General features: G+C 43.3%; 1 protein-coding gene across 1 annotated transcript in view; it reads left to right on the forward strand.

Moving 5' to 3' along the window:
* Window positions 1–18,812, forward strand: part of LOC144144862 (uncharacterized) — a 665,482-nt gene that overhangs the window by 479,295 nt on the left and 167,375 nt on the right. The window lies entirely within an intron of this gene.

The following is an 18,812-nucleotide window of genomic DNA, read 5'->3' on the forward strand; positions in this document are numbered from 1 at the left end:
TCACCCCTGATGGCGTCTCTATTTTTGAGTAATCTTCACTTCATTACGTAGACGTATTGCACAAAAGTAGCCTTACAAAGACCACGTCTTTGTAAGTTGATTCTAAGAGCTAAATGTCATCTTTCATCGCATACTTTAAAGTCATCTTTCATTGCATACTTTATTATATTGCTGGGGAAACATATCTTCAGGGGTGGTTTGCGAAGTCAGCCCAATATAAAGGCTCTAGCTCCTTTTCTATACATTAACAAAGTGTAAATTTGTGCTGGTTGGTGTTTTTCAAACCTGTGGAAATAACGGACAGACAGAACGAAGAAAGGACAACAGGACCAGCGCTGCGTTCTGTTGCCCTTTCTTCGCCTTCTCCGTGCGCTGTTGCTGCAACTTTTACAGGTGTAGCATCATCGCGTTACGCTGCGGATGGACACATGATTTTTCGCAGTGCGTAGTACTGGAATACTTACTAATTAAAAAAAATCTTCTCAGGAGAAATTCCCGCGAGGAATTTTTTTTACACTTACATGTGCCTGACTCACTGGTTGTTCCAGAAAAACGCTGCGCTAATCTATACCGATACCGCGATATCATTTGTGAGCCGGGACCACACAAATCGAGGCGTGGGAATGTGTATGTGGCGGCGATAATTTTCACGGTTTTTGGCCTTTCCTGCGCTAATACACAACTGTTGCTGCCACTGGTGGAATATTTTTGTTCAGGGTTTCTGAATTTCCAGCTTCAAAGTTACTGGTCCATAACTTTGTGTTGTGTCAAGTACGAATTCTGCCCCTAAGAGGTTCTAATTTATGTAAACAGCAGGCGAAATTGCCAGAAAGCGCCAAGTTTCAACGCAATAATTTCCGCGACTATGCGAGAACCATTTATTACTCATTTTTATTTATCCAAGGCCAAAAGTAAGAACGCGCCCAAAAATTCATATTCGAGGGACTCATTCGCAAACTTTCAGAAAACATCATAATATTTCAAATAATTCAATATTAATTACTAAAGACAGTGCTGCGAAAGTCGTGTAATTTACTGCGAGGGCTCTTTATAGAGTTCTATGGCAGTTATTTGTGCAAGCCCACAGGCCTCCTTGACCAAGGAAACTAACTACGCACAATCTTCCACCTCAACCTTAATTACGCTTTGTAAATGTTTACACTACTACTACAACTGCGCACTTCCTTCTGGGGCAATGCTCATTAATTTTGTTGATTTTATGTATGTTGTCCAACAACTCAGGCGACCAATGGCTTCAACTATGCAGTGTTGTCAGAAGGAAGAGTGTCGAATGTTGTGGTAGAACGGAAGAGAGAATGAACAACCAAGGGACAAGAGAGACCCATTGCAGAGTTTGAAACCGAAACTAAATTTTGTGCACACCAAGAATAGCGCTTCCGGCTACGCAACACAAGCTAGATTTTGTAAGTTCCAGGGGCAGCCGTACGACTCAAAACGGCAAGCTGAGAACGGGGAGTAAAAAGCGCGAGTTATCGTGTATGGACACTACGTGAAACAAAAGAAGTGCGGCACTAGCAAAGTGATTGAGAATAATCTGGCCTAATAGCATTGATTTCAACAGCCGAAGCAGTTGCTATTGCCATAAAAGCAGCCCTTGCGAATAATATCCATGCTCACCGAATCCCAAGCTGTGTACGTTGACAAGTAAAGTAACATTAAGGACTACACATTATCTGTTCCCCTGGACACAAATCTCTCGGAGGAAACAAATTCAGCACACACCACTACCCGCGCGCCACACATACCTGGTTGTTTCCCAAGAGGGTGCAGATTTCCAAGCTAAAGGCACACCCAAACTGATGCCTTTCCAAAAATACACCGATACAGTCGCCCGCTACCAGAACAACCGGCAACAATACACAGTACGGCGGCAAACGAACTCTTAGCCCCACAATATCCAGTCCAGGCCATATACCTCGCCATCTCCTCCACCTCTAGTAAATACCACCCCCACCCTGGCACCTAGTACTATCTAGTCAAGGAGTGCCAATTCACCCAATACCCTACTCTTGAACCCCAATCCACATCGGAGCAGTGGGATAAGCAGCTGACCACCTATGGCCTCTCTTCACAGCGTAGCCTGGTAGAGAGGTCCATGGTAGACAGCACGAACCAGAATATCCCCGGCTGGAGACCCCCCCAACAGGCGCGTGTGCAGATCTAAGGCTCGACTTCACGAAGTTGCTTCCTTCTCATCCCCGGGAAACTCGAGGCACTGTGTGGTAGTGGTGGAGCCTTGAACCTGGGTGTTAAAAACAAACGTGACACTTGGGGGATATTGTTATGTGACGCTTGGGGATGCACTGGTACACTACGAGGAAGGTGCGGCACTTCAGGACATTGGTCAGAGCTCAGATAGACGAGAAAAATGAGGACACTGACGACCGGCTTCTGGGCAGTCATCTTGTGTCATAATGGTCTGGTAGCCATGTATCCTTCACCCTGTAAATAGCGTAAATAATTCATCACAGCATTTGTTAGAGAAAGTAAGGCAGGTAAAAAGGACACTGGGGATGGACTAGAGCAATTCAAGGAAATCTATAGTGTATGTAAATTACTATGCGATGTACGTAAATATAAATGTAACGAATATAAGACAGGTATTGCTTAACATTTTGCTAAAGCTTTACTTTAAGGTGAACCCCTTACTCACGAGTTACGAACAAGTTGCCCCATATAAAGAGACCACACCTGAAAGGGGTCATGAAAAGCAACGGAACCACATGATGCTTTAGCCGTGCTTCGAAAAAAAAATAAGAAAAAAGTGCTCCTAATATGAGTAAGTGCTCTTATGCAATAGAGATCACACAGTAAGCAGTGCCAGCAAGACAACTATAATTGAGAACAATACACCATGCAACAGAATAGTACAGCTTTTTTAAACTACTTTACTTACACCAAACGTCGTATAACTATGCGCGACAGGTTAGAACTAAACCACCAAATACGAGATGTGGCGTCTAGCCCTGGCTTGAAATCATTGGGAGGGAAGACAAAGTACACAGCACTGTGCACACCCGCGGCCAAACACCAACGTTATTTTCAACTTAATCCAATTTTTATTGACATAAAACTGGGCGGTTTTCTGGGTAAAAGTTGCAAAGGAAGCTTGTCGAAGCCCAAGGATATTATCATAAACTCCTTCTCTCTGACTTGACAAAATTATTTCGGTGCTAAGCGAAACCTTCAAACAGAACCAAGCCAGGCAAATGCCGATACAAGTTTATTTAAGCATTGCAGCTGTAGCTCTAGCACCTGAAAACGTTTCACCAAGCGAAGTCGTAAGCACGTACGGAACCACCTTACGATCCGGTGATGACTCGGTGGTCGGCACTTATTTTGTTGCCGTGATGCTTGTTGTTCACTGCCGAGTTGATCATACGCGGAGAACGCGTCCAGCGAGTCTCCTTGGGAAGACCTGCGTGTTCCAATACCTGATGGATCCGGACCTCAATGTTCCACGGTATCACGTTCACAGGCCCGCGCAGCGTCAGTGCAAGCTTGGACATACCGTCTGCGCCCGAGTAGAACGGGACGATACATAAGCACCGATACTAAACAAAGAAATTCATCAGAGCTTCCACTCTGGGATGAAGGACGAGCAGGGAAGCTGTGTTTTATTTATTTATTATTTATTTATTTATTTATTTATTTATTTATTTATTTATTTATTTATTTATTTATTTATTTATTTATTTATTTATTTATTTATTTATTTATTTATTTATTCTAAAAAGCAAAGGATTTCTAAAAGGCACGCAAAATGGAACACAATCCACCAAGATATGAGATAAGAAATGTCATTATACCTTAATCGATCCATCTGCGTATATAACCCACGGAGTGTAAGAAACAAAACACGTTTGTGTACAATTTGCGATTGAGGATACTTTAAAGGAGCCATGAAGAGAAAATACAACTTCGTTTAATTTGAAAAAACTAGGATTCAGTAGGTCACTCAGCTCCATCACAGCCACAAAAGACGTTTTTTTAACGAAAAAAAGCAAGAAGTATTTAAAAACTTTCAAATTTTGCGCCACAGTGACGTGTTATGAGCAAGAATGACGTCATACGGGCCAACAATAAAACATAATTTTCAGTGCGTTAACTGCACGTTAGCATTCAAGTGATGCGGTTAAATGGAACTAGAGGCCCCATTACAGACGTCCACTCATGTGTCGTCGCGACAGGTCAGTTAGGCGGCCGCCAATCGCACAAACAAGGTTCCGTGACGTCATAGAAAAGTTGCGGGAAATTGGCTAGGGTGTCGCGACTGCTTCAAACGTTTTCTTTAATATCTCCGTTATTTGTTCGAAGATTGCGATGATATTGATATCATTGTTATCGGGACTGAGCAGTCTTTCTAATAAAGCCAACTTGTATTTTGTCTTCATGGCTCCTTTAATTTGCAACATGAAACTTGAAAGCACTAGAGTTTTATTCTAGCGGACAAACATGGTGCTCTCCGATACCCTCCCGTTGATGCCAATGTATTGACAACCGATGGGAAATCCCCAAAATTCACAATTTCGTTGTGAACTACGTAACTAGATAAAGTAGATGAAACAGCGTTACGTTAGTGTCGTATTAGCAGATAATTGTTATATGACTCGTTTTGAGACTGTTTTGATAAAACAAGAGATACAGCTGTTTTATGTAACTGTATGCCTACCTAGGCGACCATGTATTGAGATGAGACGGTAATTCTGTAATGTTTGCAATTTCACTGCTAAGTAACAAATGAGCACAAGTCAATGAAACTTGGCGTAATGAAAGAGTCGTCTTAGCGGCTAATGTCCGTATAATGTTTGCCAAAGTACATAATTAGATTGGGAGCCACAGAGCAGTCGCGAGAAAATGAATACTAGAATGTTTTCGTGTCGACGCGACGTGTAGGCAGACGGACATTGACAACGGCTGGAGGGTAGCTATACGCGGCTTCGCTGCAAAAAAACAGGGCATGTGATATTCAGCTGGGATTTCCACTCACCGCCTTCGGCGCAGATGTGCGACAGGGCCACGTTGAATCATAGGTGTCCAGAATCTGTTGGAAGGAGGATTCTGGCGGCGAAAGAAGTGTTTCATGAGTGTTCGCGCACTAACACTGGGGTACAAGGTCATTCGCAGGTAATACAGACAGGAACAAAAATGTGAGGCCTAAGAAATTTAAAGCCCACTTCTGGGGGGTCTTATACGGCTGAGAATTCTTAGTTTTATTGTCGCTTTCTCCCTCTTTCGATAAAAAAGTTCGATAGATCACCACACATGGCTGCGGTCTAATGTCGCCGTCAACTGTAAACTGTTTTGTTTAAATTCTGCATCCATTAGTGGAAATTATTTATCTGATTTTTTATTTGATTATAATATGCCTTGAGCAAAGCACGTGTTTAGTCCATCGATGGGACGTGTGCGCGCTTGCTAAGAAAACGCAAACAGGGCATAACAATTTATGCGAACTCCACACTTCAGGTGTGCTTCTAGCCCGTGAACTACGCCTGAAGCTCTGCAACCTCTATCTGCGGTACCCCTGAATACATTCTAGTGTACCGAAACGTTGAAATCCACCACCAGCACCAGTAGCTGACAGACAGCGCGTTAAACCGAGAATAAAAGGCGACAAATGGAGTCTGTACGAAGCAAATATCTATTTTCGTAAGTTGCTACAAAATACACCACATAAACAAGTCCTAATCTGGCAATTTATTGTCATTTAATGCTGGAGTTCGTTAGAAGGAGGCGAAGTTGCTTTGGGAGTTTGTATATACAAGCAAATGCCCTAATCTATAGTGATTCTTCTCATTAGGTGGTTGAGCCCTGTGATTTATCTCAACAAAAGAAAAGCAAGACGTCGCGCTAGACAAAATGGCGTGATCAAAGGGACTGAAAAAAGCGGATGAAGCAAGCCCGTAGCAACCCGTCACTCGAGCATAAGAAGTCTTCATTTCGGGTGTTATAATCTTCTCGGTGGGGCTCGTGTATCATATGGCGCAGGCTGTTTTACTGCGATGGTTTTAGGGGGTTTATTTGCCTCTGACTGCTGGAGTTTTCGCATTCTAAACGCTAATCAACTGAGTTTATATCCCTGTTACGGCTGCTTTAAACACCAGGCCATTAAAACTACCTATGGTATTCTCTCAAAATAAAACTAATTACCGACCCTTGTTTTGACACAGAGGCGCACACTATATATATATATATATATATATATATATATATATATATATATATATATATATATATATATATATATATATATATATATATATATATATATATATATATATATATATATATAACAAAAAAAGAAAGACACGCGTGTCTTTCTTTTTTTGCTACGACTTGCCGGTGTCCAAGAAATATTTTCCTGCAATATATATATATATATATATATATATATATATACATATATATATATATATATCAGGGTGTCGAACCGGAACTACACCGAACCGAAAACCAGAACTGAACCGGCCGGTATTTTTGCCGGAACTGAACCCGAACAGTTATTTTTACGACAGAGCTAAGCCTGACTACTGCAAGAAATTCAGGTTACAGGTCAGTACGCAGTCGCGCGCGATCATTAAAATACATAAATCACTAAATACAAGCTCATTGATTGATTGATTGATTGATTGATTGATTGATTGATTGATTGATTGATTGATTGATTGATTGATTGATTGATTGATTGATTGATTGACTGACTGACTGATTGATTGATTGATTGATTGATTGATTGATTGATTGATTGATTGATTGATTGATTGACCAACAATTAGCGGACATCGACTGCGCCGCTTATGTGCTGACGAACTACTGTACCAAACACATAAATCGCCAATATAGCCCTCCCCCTCCCCTATGCCTTACTAAGAAAAACGGATATATGGGCCGCTTTAGATAAAATGTTTAGACAAGTTGAATTTTGTCATAAAGGTGGCAAAATTTCATACTAAGATTTAGCGCTATACATACTTCGCGGTACACGCTTTGGCAAAACCTTTTTTTTTTTTTTTTTCACGCTACGGTCTCCATGTGCTGAAATTGTCCTCAAAAAAGTGGCGCCGAAACCGCCATGACTAAAACCGACCGGAATTCACCAAGTTATGCTTCCGACATAAATATCTCCGTGAGATCATTCCAGCTGCATGTATACAAGAAGCCTATGTATAACTTTACCGCGCCTCTATTATTCTTTTCTACGAATAATACCTTTACTTGTGCGCACGTTAAGGCGAAATCCTGCGATCCCTGTTTCATGGAGCGTGTGCAGTGCAGGAAAGCGTTCACAAAATCGGTGGTGGCGAAAATGGGAGCGCGAGCACAGAAGCGCTCGCCGGGAAAGCGGAACAGCAGTGTTAGAGAAGGGTAGGCCGCTGGCGCACGTGCACTGCAATCCGCCTGGAGATTACGCAAAAAGGATGCTCCTGGCGATGGCTAGCAAGTGCAACCAGCTTCGGAGGTTGCTGTCCAGGTGGCTGGTCAAGTGGTAACGGGCGCGTCCGCAAAGCTCTACAGAAATGTCAAGACCACATCAACAGTAGGCCAAGCTAAGCTTTTGCCGTCCAATTCTTAGAAAGTTCTAAGCATCCCCCGTAATTTCCAGGACGTGATTAAATCGGAAGAATTCAAGAATTGAAAATAAGTTACACTAGAGAATGATGTATACGGTGTTCTTAGTAGAGTATGCATAATGTGGTGTAACTTGGAAAGGCTTTGGTCAGGATATAGACAGGATTTGTAAATTCCCGCACGCGGATTTCCATCATGCAGCTATTTAAAGACAGGGCCTCAACTGCAACACAGTGTCTCCTTACTGTGTTCTTTGAAGGCAGAGATGGTCCTTGTCCAAAGGTTAAGCGCTAGTCCGCTCTACGTATACGGCTCGTCGCTTCAAGCTGAGATTGAGCCCGTATATGGAATGCCATGTGTTAGGCCCAGTTCAATGCCAGACGATTTCAGTCGGGAACTTGGGACAGCTCGGCGGGTAGATCAAGGCTACAAGGCGTGTACAAATTTGCGTAATCACGACCACGCCTACTTATAATTTTTACGGGTTCGCTTGCTCATTCATTTGGTCATCGAAAGCGTAGAAATTATAAAGTGGAGTGAACTGTAATTCCAGGTAGAAGCCTTGTGTGTGCGTCTTGTGTGTGTGCGTCTTTGTGTACTCTTAATTGGGGAGACAGTGCTTTAACGCTTCGAAAATTTAGCTGTGCTGAAATGCATGCCGTGCTAGTAGGAAGGTAAATTTGCATTTATAAAGGGCGCCCAAGGTATTTATGCACGGGTGTCTTCGCATTTGTCCTTTTGCAGATAATAACCTGTGCGGCCAGGAACTCAAACCGCTACCTGAGTTTTTGGGAAGTTCAAATCAACCATAAAATCATAAAGATTTCCCTGTACATGCTTTACCCTAATAAACATTAATATTTTACTGAGACCGGTGCAGCAAAATCGCCGAGAGTCTGGCGACAGAATACGATTTGAACAATAAATGTAATATCTTACTTAATAAATAAATGATTTACTTAATAAATATGTATCTTACCTCGGACCTGTCTTGGCGCCATCATGTAAATTATGTGTGTGCGAAAGCTTGCTTCCTACGTCGCAACGCGAAACGTTTTCCAGGGAAGACTAAAGAATTGCTGTACAAGACCAATGTTCGTCCCATACTCGAGTTTGCTTCTACGATATGGGATCCACGTATCAAATCTGATATCGAGAAACTAGAAAGAGTGCAAAACTTGTCTACTCCCTTTGTTCTTAAAGACTATTCAAGGAACTTCACTGTGTCCACTGCTAAGCGCAGCCTAGGTTCGGATTCGCTTCAGCATCGTAGAAAAGTACTCAGACTAAACTTTTTTCACAATATATTTTATAACAAAATAGGGATAAACAGCAGTTATTATTTAATGAGTCCAGACAATGTTTCACTGAGGACAGATCACTCCTGCAAAAGAAAAGAAACGCATTGTAGCACCGAATTATTTTAGCAAGCTATTTTCCCTAAAACCATTACCGAATGGACACAATTACCAAATAATGTTGTGTCAATTATGTCTAAGAATGTATTTTCGTGTTCTTTGTAGTGTATCGTCGTTGAACATGCCGGGTTTTGGCTTGTCATTGCGCTTAAAATAATGTTTCGGTTTGTCTGTATTTTGTACCAATTTCTATCCCCCCCCCCCCCTGTTGTGTATTGAAAAGGCGCTGTGGGTACTATGAAAAATAAATAAATAAATAATACCGTGCAACCTTTCGTAACACGATCATAACTTTTCGCGAGAGTAACAACAGGGCCTAGATCCCATTTGTTTTAGTTAACAAACTCGGACTTTGTGCAGTATCAAAATTTCGGATAGCATTTTGTTACCCTGACCCTAACGAAGCTTCGCTTATGAACTACGTGGTTGCATTATACGCAGCCTGACGTATTTCGGGGTTGCGCAGCACTGCTTGGCACTGTACGCATTCTTTTCCCTTTCAAATAATAACCGTTATTAATAGTTTTCTTTTCTTTACGTGCATCTCGAAAAAATAAAATTTTTCAATGCGATAAGGTGTTCCGAATTCCGTGACACATTCTTCGCAGTAGGTGGAACGATTGGAGGCTCACCTTTGGATTGGAGGCTCACCTTGTAATTTTGATCTATGTCCAGTAGAGTCCTCGCTTAGTGGACTCCGCTTCGCCGTAGATTTTTAAGTCAAATTTATTTTAGCAGCTGTCAGATGTTTTCGTTCCCAGCTGTAGCCGCTTTCAGATGATGCGCAAAAAATAACGACTGGCGGTGATCAACGGGAATTTGTGTATTTTGCTCAAAAAAAGTGCAAAGGACGAATTGATTTAGCTATCTGAAAATGCACACCTAAATAACGACACCCAGTTCCAAAGCTTTTTTTTCGACGTTTTTTTTTTCAACTGTAAGCGATGCTCTTGAAGGCAAGTTCCGCTTCTTATGAGAATAGAGATGGACACGGAAGAAAACAACACTTTCACAAGAAGGCGGCGCACTAACAACTGATTTATTCTAAACAAGGCGAAAACACACACACACACACATATATATATATATATATATATATATATATATATATATATATATATATATATATAGTAAAGCCGTTGCGGTAGATAAGATAAGAAGGAGCAAATCGGCTACAATCGACCATCGTGGACTTAAACAATGATTGAACTTGAAGTTTGCGAACAACCTCGCTACCTTCAAGCCTTGCGCGTTCGTATGAGCTTCCTCCATTTTATTTCTGCACCAACGCTGGCGATGGTATAAAATTTTCCAGTAATCCAGATATTACAATAAATGTTTTGCTACTATATGCTCCAGTAATCTGCGCGTTGTCTGCACGTACTGGTGATGGAAATCGGTTGGTAATTACTGACATCTGTTCTTCCAATGCTTTTGTGGAAAAGTTAAATTTTGACACGCTTCCAGGCACAGAAAGAAAGCCGGTAATTGTTCAAGATATTTGGTCAAATTATTTGAAAACCCACTCTGCATACTTCTACATGAACTCATGGGGGATTCGATTTGGTCTGGGCATTTTTTTATAACATTGTTGCAAGTTAAGCATTCATTCTTGAGTAATCTATATTCCGCACTAGAGGTCCATCAAAGGATTTACAAATTGCTGAACTATTCAGTTATCCCGTGTGAAAATGGACAAGAAGAAACTGCTGTAGCTTTCAAGTAGCGTATCGACCTTCCGGCTCACATTCGTGTGTTGTCTGTTACCGTAAATATTAACATATCGACCGAATTTTCCGGTTACCTCTGTAAGGATTTTGTTGCGTGGGGATATAAAAACTATTTTTGCTGTATTTTAATAGCTACTCTAATTGTTTACATAACTGGCGAATAGATACCTCACATCGCGAGGTGGGGTTTTGCGAGCAGGCTTTTTTTTAGCTTCCTCTTCATATGCATAATTTCCCTCGTCATACAAGCAGTTTTCTTCTTTACAATTTTGCGTCGTTTGGAACAAAACGTTCGATGCACTGTTACACAATACCAGAAAAACTTTTGCACGTCTGGGCCTTGCTGTATCCGTATAAAATGATAAAGAGTCGATGATCGCTTCTTCTAAATAAATACGTGCTCAGCAAAAGTTCTCGCATACATTTCTTTTAGATTTAACTGTCCCTGCATTACTGCTTACTGCTTGTCCTGGAAAGCGCTTAGATTAATTCTCCCATTCCCGTTTCGCCAGTGATGATTAATGACGCGACTAAACGTAATGCGAAATCTGCATGGGGAGCAGATACCCTTTTTTGATGTTATATTTCCTACATTGCTACGCAACTGCTACCGCCCAGTGCGGGGTATTTGTATTTAAGGCACTGTTGTCTGCCGATAGATAGGGCGCCACTCGATTCTATACTTTAATGTTCCTTTACCGACCAAAAACAAAGCACGTATGCTTCTTTGTTGCTTCTGTTGGACAAGATTTTCGATAAATGGTTCGACGGCGAGAACCAAAATACGTTCGCTCACTAATGACTCTTGTTATCTTTACAGCCTAGGAAAATTGTAGCGTAGTTTGTGGGGAAAATACTTTACATAGTTGGACTCTGAACGTGAAATTTGCTTCTTTTTTATCATTGATGTTTCAAATGGTTCGTAATGATACATCAGTTCATGTCCTTTTTTTAAACTTCAGCGAGGAAGGAGACGCAACCTAACTAAATTTGCCTCTGTCGATAATCACGCTGAGTTTTGTGTCGGGGCAGCTGTTGCATCTTACGTACACGCAGTTCCGACCCGATCGGTGGCAATGAATGATGTCCTTTTGTAACAAGAAAATACATTGAATAGGTTCACTTCTTGTAAAAAGGGGCCAACCGGAACATAAGAATATAGGGCGGATCATGGTGTCACGTAAACTCGGCACTAAAATTATCCGGTAAGACAATAGTGCAGCCGACAGGGCTCTCGGGAATCAAAGAAAACTAATTTAGGCCACATTGAGACGACCTGCAACAATTTAAGGTTCAACTAAATTTAAGCGCACTAAATTAGGTTGGATGAGGGCAGGTTGTGTTGGACTGGAATAACTGGAATATGTGAAGCATATGCGCAGTGCAAACCTTTACACGATATACCTTCTCACCGAAGAAAAGTTCAGAAAAGCCTGCATTCACGCGCAAGATTTGAATCGCGAAGCTGTTGAAGGTGAACATTTCCGGACACATAGTTAAGTTTCAGTGTCATTGATTATTTCCCTAGTTGTGTTTAGTAATCGTCGTCGCGCGCATCCGAGAGGTCGTCGTCTTCTTCGTGGCTAATGGTGGATTCAAAGTGATCCTCAGCATTGCAGACTTCCACCATTTCAACTGGCGAGGCTTGAACTATCACAACGCATTTATGCAAGCTTCAAATTGTTTATTTACATGTGCCGTGGTAGCTTTGTACTGTGCTAGTACCAGTCACCGCCATATGCATCGAAATAATCTTGATCCCTATGCCAAGCATTGCATGCGTGGTAGCGCTTGACGACAGCGCTGGAGTTTTTCTTTTTTTCATAAAGCCACTGCGAGAGCCGAGGTCTCGACGGTCGCCGCGAGGCACGCGCTCACGAGCGCTCCTCATTTTCTTGGTATTTGGTCATACAACGGCGAAATTACGGCATGTACAGCAGCTCCGCTTTTAACAAATCGAATACTACTTCTGAACTCCACTCGCGTTGAATAATTTAAGCTTCAGCAACTAAGCTCGCCGAGCCGGTGGGGACTAAACCAGATCTCCCTAAACTATACACCACTAGACATGGTTAACGAGATAATACCGGTCTACAGCAGGCCAGATGAAATATGATTAGGTTACATTAGGTTGAGCAGTATGCTGCGATAGTTCGTGAACTCAAAAACAACTTCATGCAAAGGCAGATTACGTCGGCACCGGCTTTGGGGATAGTAATTTTCGTTCGATGGTTTCGGAGACCTAATTACTAATGTTTTTGTCACTCTCCAACTTTTACTGCAAAGCTTTGGCACCAAACTGCAGCATACGCATAAGTTATAACCCTTTTTGTGTGCCAGTCATTGTGTTTTCGCGTTTCTTCCAGGAAGAGAAGAGGGGTGTAACTTCGATGATGCGTAGTTGCATAGTTGTTCTCCTGTTATATGCAGTACTTTACGTAAACAGCAAGGTATACCGAGCGTTTCATAATCCACTATGCTTCTCCCTTGCGTCCTGCAGTTTATTAAATCCCGATAATGAAGTCACTCTATAGATGGTAGTTTTTCTATAAATTCTTTTTTGCGCTTGGCCTAATGACTGGTAGTTTATATTATCCAGGAAATTTTAATTATTTATGATATGACCGCCAGATAGTAAATTATTTTTGTGTATGTTAGTCAAATCTGCTTGTTCTTGCTTGTATTCATGCACCAGACAATCAGCAGATCTGCAGAAGTCAGCAGATCTACGCGCGTATACGTACCTACACATTTGTTTTCGTCCGTGCAGGACAATATGTCGGCCCTATGGGTTTTCCAACAAGTTATTACCTTCTGTGCGCCAACCTGATGGTTCTATTTAGATAAATTCTTATAAATGCATGGAGCGATAAATTCGCAGGGCCGCTGATGAAATTTGGCCATGAAGTGGGAAGGTGGGCGTCTATGGCGAAACAGCGACCGAGTCGGTTTAACTCGCGTGCGAAGCATGTTATCGACGACGATGATGATGATGATGATGATGATGAGTTTAAATGCACCGACGCTACACTGGCGATGAGTCGCGCTGTATTGAAGAACTCTGGAGAACTCTGGATGCTTGGAAAGCTCGAACACGCGGGCGTCTTCGCTTTTCGCCTTCACCAGAAAAGGCCTCTGCGGCCGGGAATTGAACCCACGTCATTGGTCTCAGCAGCACAACGCCTTAGCCACTGAGCCACCGCGACAACTGTTGTCTTGAAAGTCACCTGTCTTGCGTCAGCAGCTGGTGTGCCGAGCCGGTGCATGTGACCTGCGCCTGGTTGCTGTCGTTGATGAGTGTGAGCTTGAGCGGTTTCGAATGTTATACACAATGTATTTGCTTCTTTTTTTTAAAGACGATAGTCTTTCTTGGGCTACTTAAACCCAGAAATTTTGGTCTGTCTGTATGTCTGTCTGTCTGTCCGTCTGTCTGTCTGTGACTCGATTCAGCCACCCGGCCAAAGCAAAACAATGCCTGCGCAATAGTCTTATATAGTCACAGCTAAATCTACCCGTCTATGTCCGGTGTAATGTTCATACTTGTCAACATTGTTGAAAAAGAACAAGACATTACGCAAAAATGAGTCAATAAATCGTTACAGAAGTGATATTTTCAGTGTTCCTTTATAAAAAATCAAACATGGTTGACTTTTGCGAAATTAAATACTTCATCAACTGCAGAAAAAGAATTCACTCCGCCGTCGACTGCTGTCGCCCGCGCCACTATAGCTTCTGGCGTCATTTTAAGAAATCAACCGGCAACAGTTACGCAAAGTTCCACTAGAGAGGTTCCACGTTCTGACCCGCCGTGGTGGCTCAGTGGCTAAGGCGTTGCGCTGCTGAGCACGAGGTCGCGGGTTCGATTCCCGGCCGCGGCGGCCGCTTTTCTGATGGAGGCGAGAAGCAAAAACGCCCGTGTGTACGAGATTTCTGCGCACGTTAAAGATCCCCAGGTGGTCAAAATTAATCCGGAGCCCTCCACTACGGCGCGCCTCATCGCCTGCGTTGCGTCAGCGCGTTAAACCCTACAATCAATCAATCGTTCCACGTTCTGCTTGCAACGCACGTGGAGTAGGGAAACGCGGTTCTATAAACGTTGAAGTAGGGCGCCTCCATAACGCGCGTCTTCGCCGTACGGCAGCGTTCGCATCGAGACACCCGGTTTGGAACAGTGGAACGCGGGAAATTTAAAATGATTTAAGCAAACCTTTGGCGTCTTTACTTTGGGAGGAGCGCGACGCAAGAGGAACAACATGAGAGGTGAGCGGGAAAGCGAAGGAAGGCATTTACTTCGCAAAAGCCGATAAAGACTATCGTCTTTTGACGGCATTTGCAACGAAAGGAGCAGATACGCGGCCAATTTTTTTTCACAAGAACTTGGACAGTTGTCCTGCTGTGGCCAAATGAAATGCATGCTTATGTTTAGTTGATTACGAAGCACTGTAAAAACTGGAACTCATTAATATATATATTCCAGTCCCGCTAAATGGGGCTCAGTTGACACCTGTGTAACCCCCCTACCCTATGTAATGCCTTCCCCAGAGGGCCTTTAGGGGTTTTTTGACATAAAATAAATCAATAAATAAACAAATTGGAAACGCACATTCATGTGCTTAAGATATCCGATTACAGCAAACGCTGTTCAATTGGAAACATGCTCTTTTTTTACCAAAACAATGTCCAGCTTTTCCGCTAAAAACGAAGCCGTTCAGGAACCTTTCGATGAAATTCCAGAAAAGTGACATTTTGCGTGGTAGTAGGCGTCCATTTAGATATGAACCCACCAAAAATTTTTGCAGAACTCAAAATAGTTTTTCTTTATTTTGTTGTCAAAGCTTACTGCTCATACATTCAAATGGGATAGTTTCCGTCTCCACAGCCTGGTATTGTAAAGTGCTAAACTTGAAACTGCGCACAACGCAAGCTTTGACCTTCAATATTATCTATGCGAGGATACTTTGCATTACACTGAACAACTCTAGAGGAACCCCTTTTCAAAGAACTGCGATGAGCCGGAAAGCTGCACCGGAGCCAAGGTTAGACAATAGAAATTGGTTTCTTTTTGGTTAAAAGTAACTACGTTTCTTTCCCACCGTGGACCATAAATCATTGCCCTAAGCATACCAATGCTGTTACTACACTCTTTGCAGGGTTACAACCAAATTTCCTGAATTCGCATGCACGCCGCTCTTTCGCGTGGCTGTTGGCACCAACCCATCTCTCCTCTATTGACTATTGCCTCCCAAGGACACGTTATTCCCTTCCCAAATGAGAGCAACTCCGTTATAATGGCCGGAAAACCCCGCTGCAGCTCGGTTTAGGAATGGCAGCGCGCTGGTTCGTTGGAGAAAACGCAGCCGTCAGACGTCTTTTCATAGCGCCCCGCGTATCGCCTCCGCGCGTGAAAGGAAGGACTGTGCCGGCCAGCTGCTCTCCGGGATGCCTCATTGACCGGCGCGAAAAAGAGCCTTTTCTCTGGACACAGGACAAAGGAGCGCGTCGGCCCGTTCCCCGCTTTGCCCACGCTTTGCGCGGGCGCTGATTGTTTCCAGGAAAACTTTTCTAATCCAGCCGGCACCTCGCTCAATCCCGCTGACTGTTTCAGGGTTGGGAAGTGAAACGCATAAAGGCTGCTCGGCGGAGTCCATTAGGGACGTTCTCAGTCGCTCTAGAGCCCTTGAAAAGCCGAAGGGGAAAAAATGCTTGAAACTAAGTAAGGTTGCCTTTCTTGTACGCTGACAACGCCCAAAACGCCTAGAGCGATGTATATGGTTTTGGTTTGCCATAGACTCAGAGAAGATTACACGTTGGAAGTATTTCGAAGGCCAATTTCTCCGGAGCGAGATTGTCTTCGTTCTTAAATGGGTCACGAACACAAATCCGTTCGGCTCAATCAAAGCACTGCATTGACCCAATGACACTGATACCGATCTTAACGCAAACTTTCAACAACTCAGCTAATTAAGGAAACCGCTAATACGAATCAGTAGCAACTTACCAGCCACTTCATCGAGGGGTCCTTATGACGTCACAGGAACTTGTTTTGTGATTGCCGGCTACTGACCAAGGCCACGATCAAGGAACATATCCGCGTGAGTGTAGGAGGCCTCTAGTTCCGTTTGATCATGAGAGTTAACTAATGGTGTACAGTTAGCACAGTGATAACTCTGCTTTTGTATTCCTCCTATTACGTCCCCGGTGGCATCATAAAGCGCGAAACACTAGTTTTTTTAGTACCTTTCATTTTCGTTGGGTGAAAAAAAGAAACGTCTTTCGGTGTTGGAATTTAGTTGAGCGCTTTACCAAATAACCACTCTTTCCAGTTGAACAAACTTACACTTTCTCTTTATGATTAACGGCACATTGATGACAATAGAAAACATGAACAAAATATAGCTTAACAATCAGGCAATATTGCAATATGTTCAAGAAAGCTACATTTCCCCAATCAGCGAAAAAATAGGAAACAGTTGTCATACTTCAACAAGGTAAAAATTTGGGCTGGTTGGTACATATTTAAGAATAGCAAAAACAGCGCAAAGGATGGGACGAGGAAGAACAGCAGGACGAAGCGCTGACTAACTGTTAGGCAGCGCTTCGTCCTGCTGTTCTTCCTTGTGCCCTCCTTTGCGCTGTTTTTGCTATTCTTGCAGTTCTCATAGTTGTCAACGCAGAAAGGACCCGTGCGATAGTGGCGATCGCGGAAAGCGCGAGGGCGCATCGAGAGCCAAAGGAACCGTAGCTTTACTAACAGTTGACCAAGCAGACTGCTCGGCCGCTTGGTTCTCGATTTTCGAAATGTAAAAACCACTGTGCAAAGACAATGCACATAGTCGAGAAAACACACGGAAAGTCACAGATGGGCTAGTGGCCGCCCAGTTGCTTGAACCTATACCTGAACCTGTACTTGAACCTATACCTGTACTTATACCTTTCAAAAATATGGAAGCCCTGGCCCCCGTATGTCACGCCTCATTTCATTAGGCTGATCATACATTTCCCCCTGTGTAGTGCGGTTTTCAGAGACGAATTAAGGAACCAGTGCAAGGGAAAAGAGACAGACGCCAGTCGGTATACTGCCATGCTTTTTTGTGAACTCTACGGCGTATCACTAGACACTTTGCCTGCAACGCTGTCTCCGCCACATAAACTCAGGCTACAGCAAACTGCGCAACAATTGGTGCAGTATCAGCGGAGCTGTATGACTTGTGGCAATGGCATGTGTATTGGTTCGCCCCTTTCAGTTGAAGAAGGGAAGCAACTGAATCAATATCGAGAGATGAGGCAATGCGTTGAAGGAAGAGAGTATCAGGTGGGAAGGTCGAAAAATTTCGGGGGCAGACATTCGGCTAGTCTGAAACAAGACAAGCGCGCCTAAAAGCCACGTGATGTGGCTCTCGTCTTTCCCACGGCAATAGCAGGAAGATGGGAACATCAGCCGCGACTGTCAAACCCTGCGTATGAGACAAAAAAGCACCGGTATGGTCGGCGTACCACTGTAACTTGGCACCCTCGTCAAGCATTCGCGCTTATGAGTATACGCCTCGCCCTGGACGCCTCGCATCCACCTAAAAGCACACAAGTAATGAATCGTACAGTTTTCGTGCGTGCTGTCTTCTCAGGTGGTTCTCCTACGAACACCCTAGACTACTTACTTGGCGGCTCTGTCTTGATCCGCTCGCTCTTTGACTGCTCCCATTTATTCAGACGTTCACCTCGGCATTTCGAAATTCCCGCGCATCCAATATCTCCGAACGTCGGTGATCAATTGCACACACTGGCTGCTCAGAGCACTCGGCAGCCGTCGTTGCGTAAACCACTTTATCATGAGCATTTCTCCTCACTCCTAGGCGCCAGGTTAGAGTCGCGCCATCCGATCAAATTACGCAACGTGCGACAGGAAACGAGAGACCCTGGTGCATTTCCGGACTGTGCTAGAAGGCTTGGCGGGATATGCAACGCCACTTCTTTCCCCTTCTTATTTTGGGACCCGCTGTCATCTGAAATGGGTTCAGGTAAGCTCTAGGCTTCTGTGCAGGCAGATAAAAGGCCGACGGCTTAGCGCACCCGC

Source organism: Haemaphysalis longicornis, unplaced genomic scaffold (assembly GCF_048455015.1).
Source record: "Haemaphysalis longicornis isolate Haplotype H1 unplaced genomic scaffold, Haemaphysalis longicornis Haplotype H1 scaffold_7, whole genome shotgun sequence".
Taxonomy (NCBI): Eukaryota; Metazoa; Arthropoda; class Arachnida; order Ixodida; family Ixodidae; genus Haemaphysalis; species Haemaphysalis longicornis.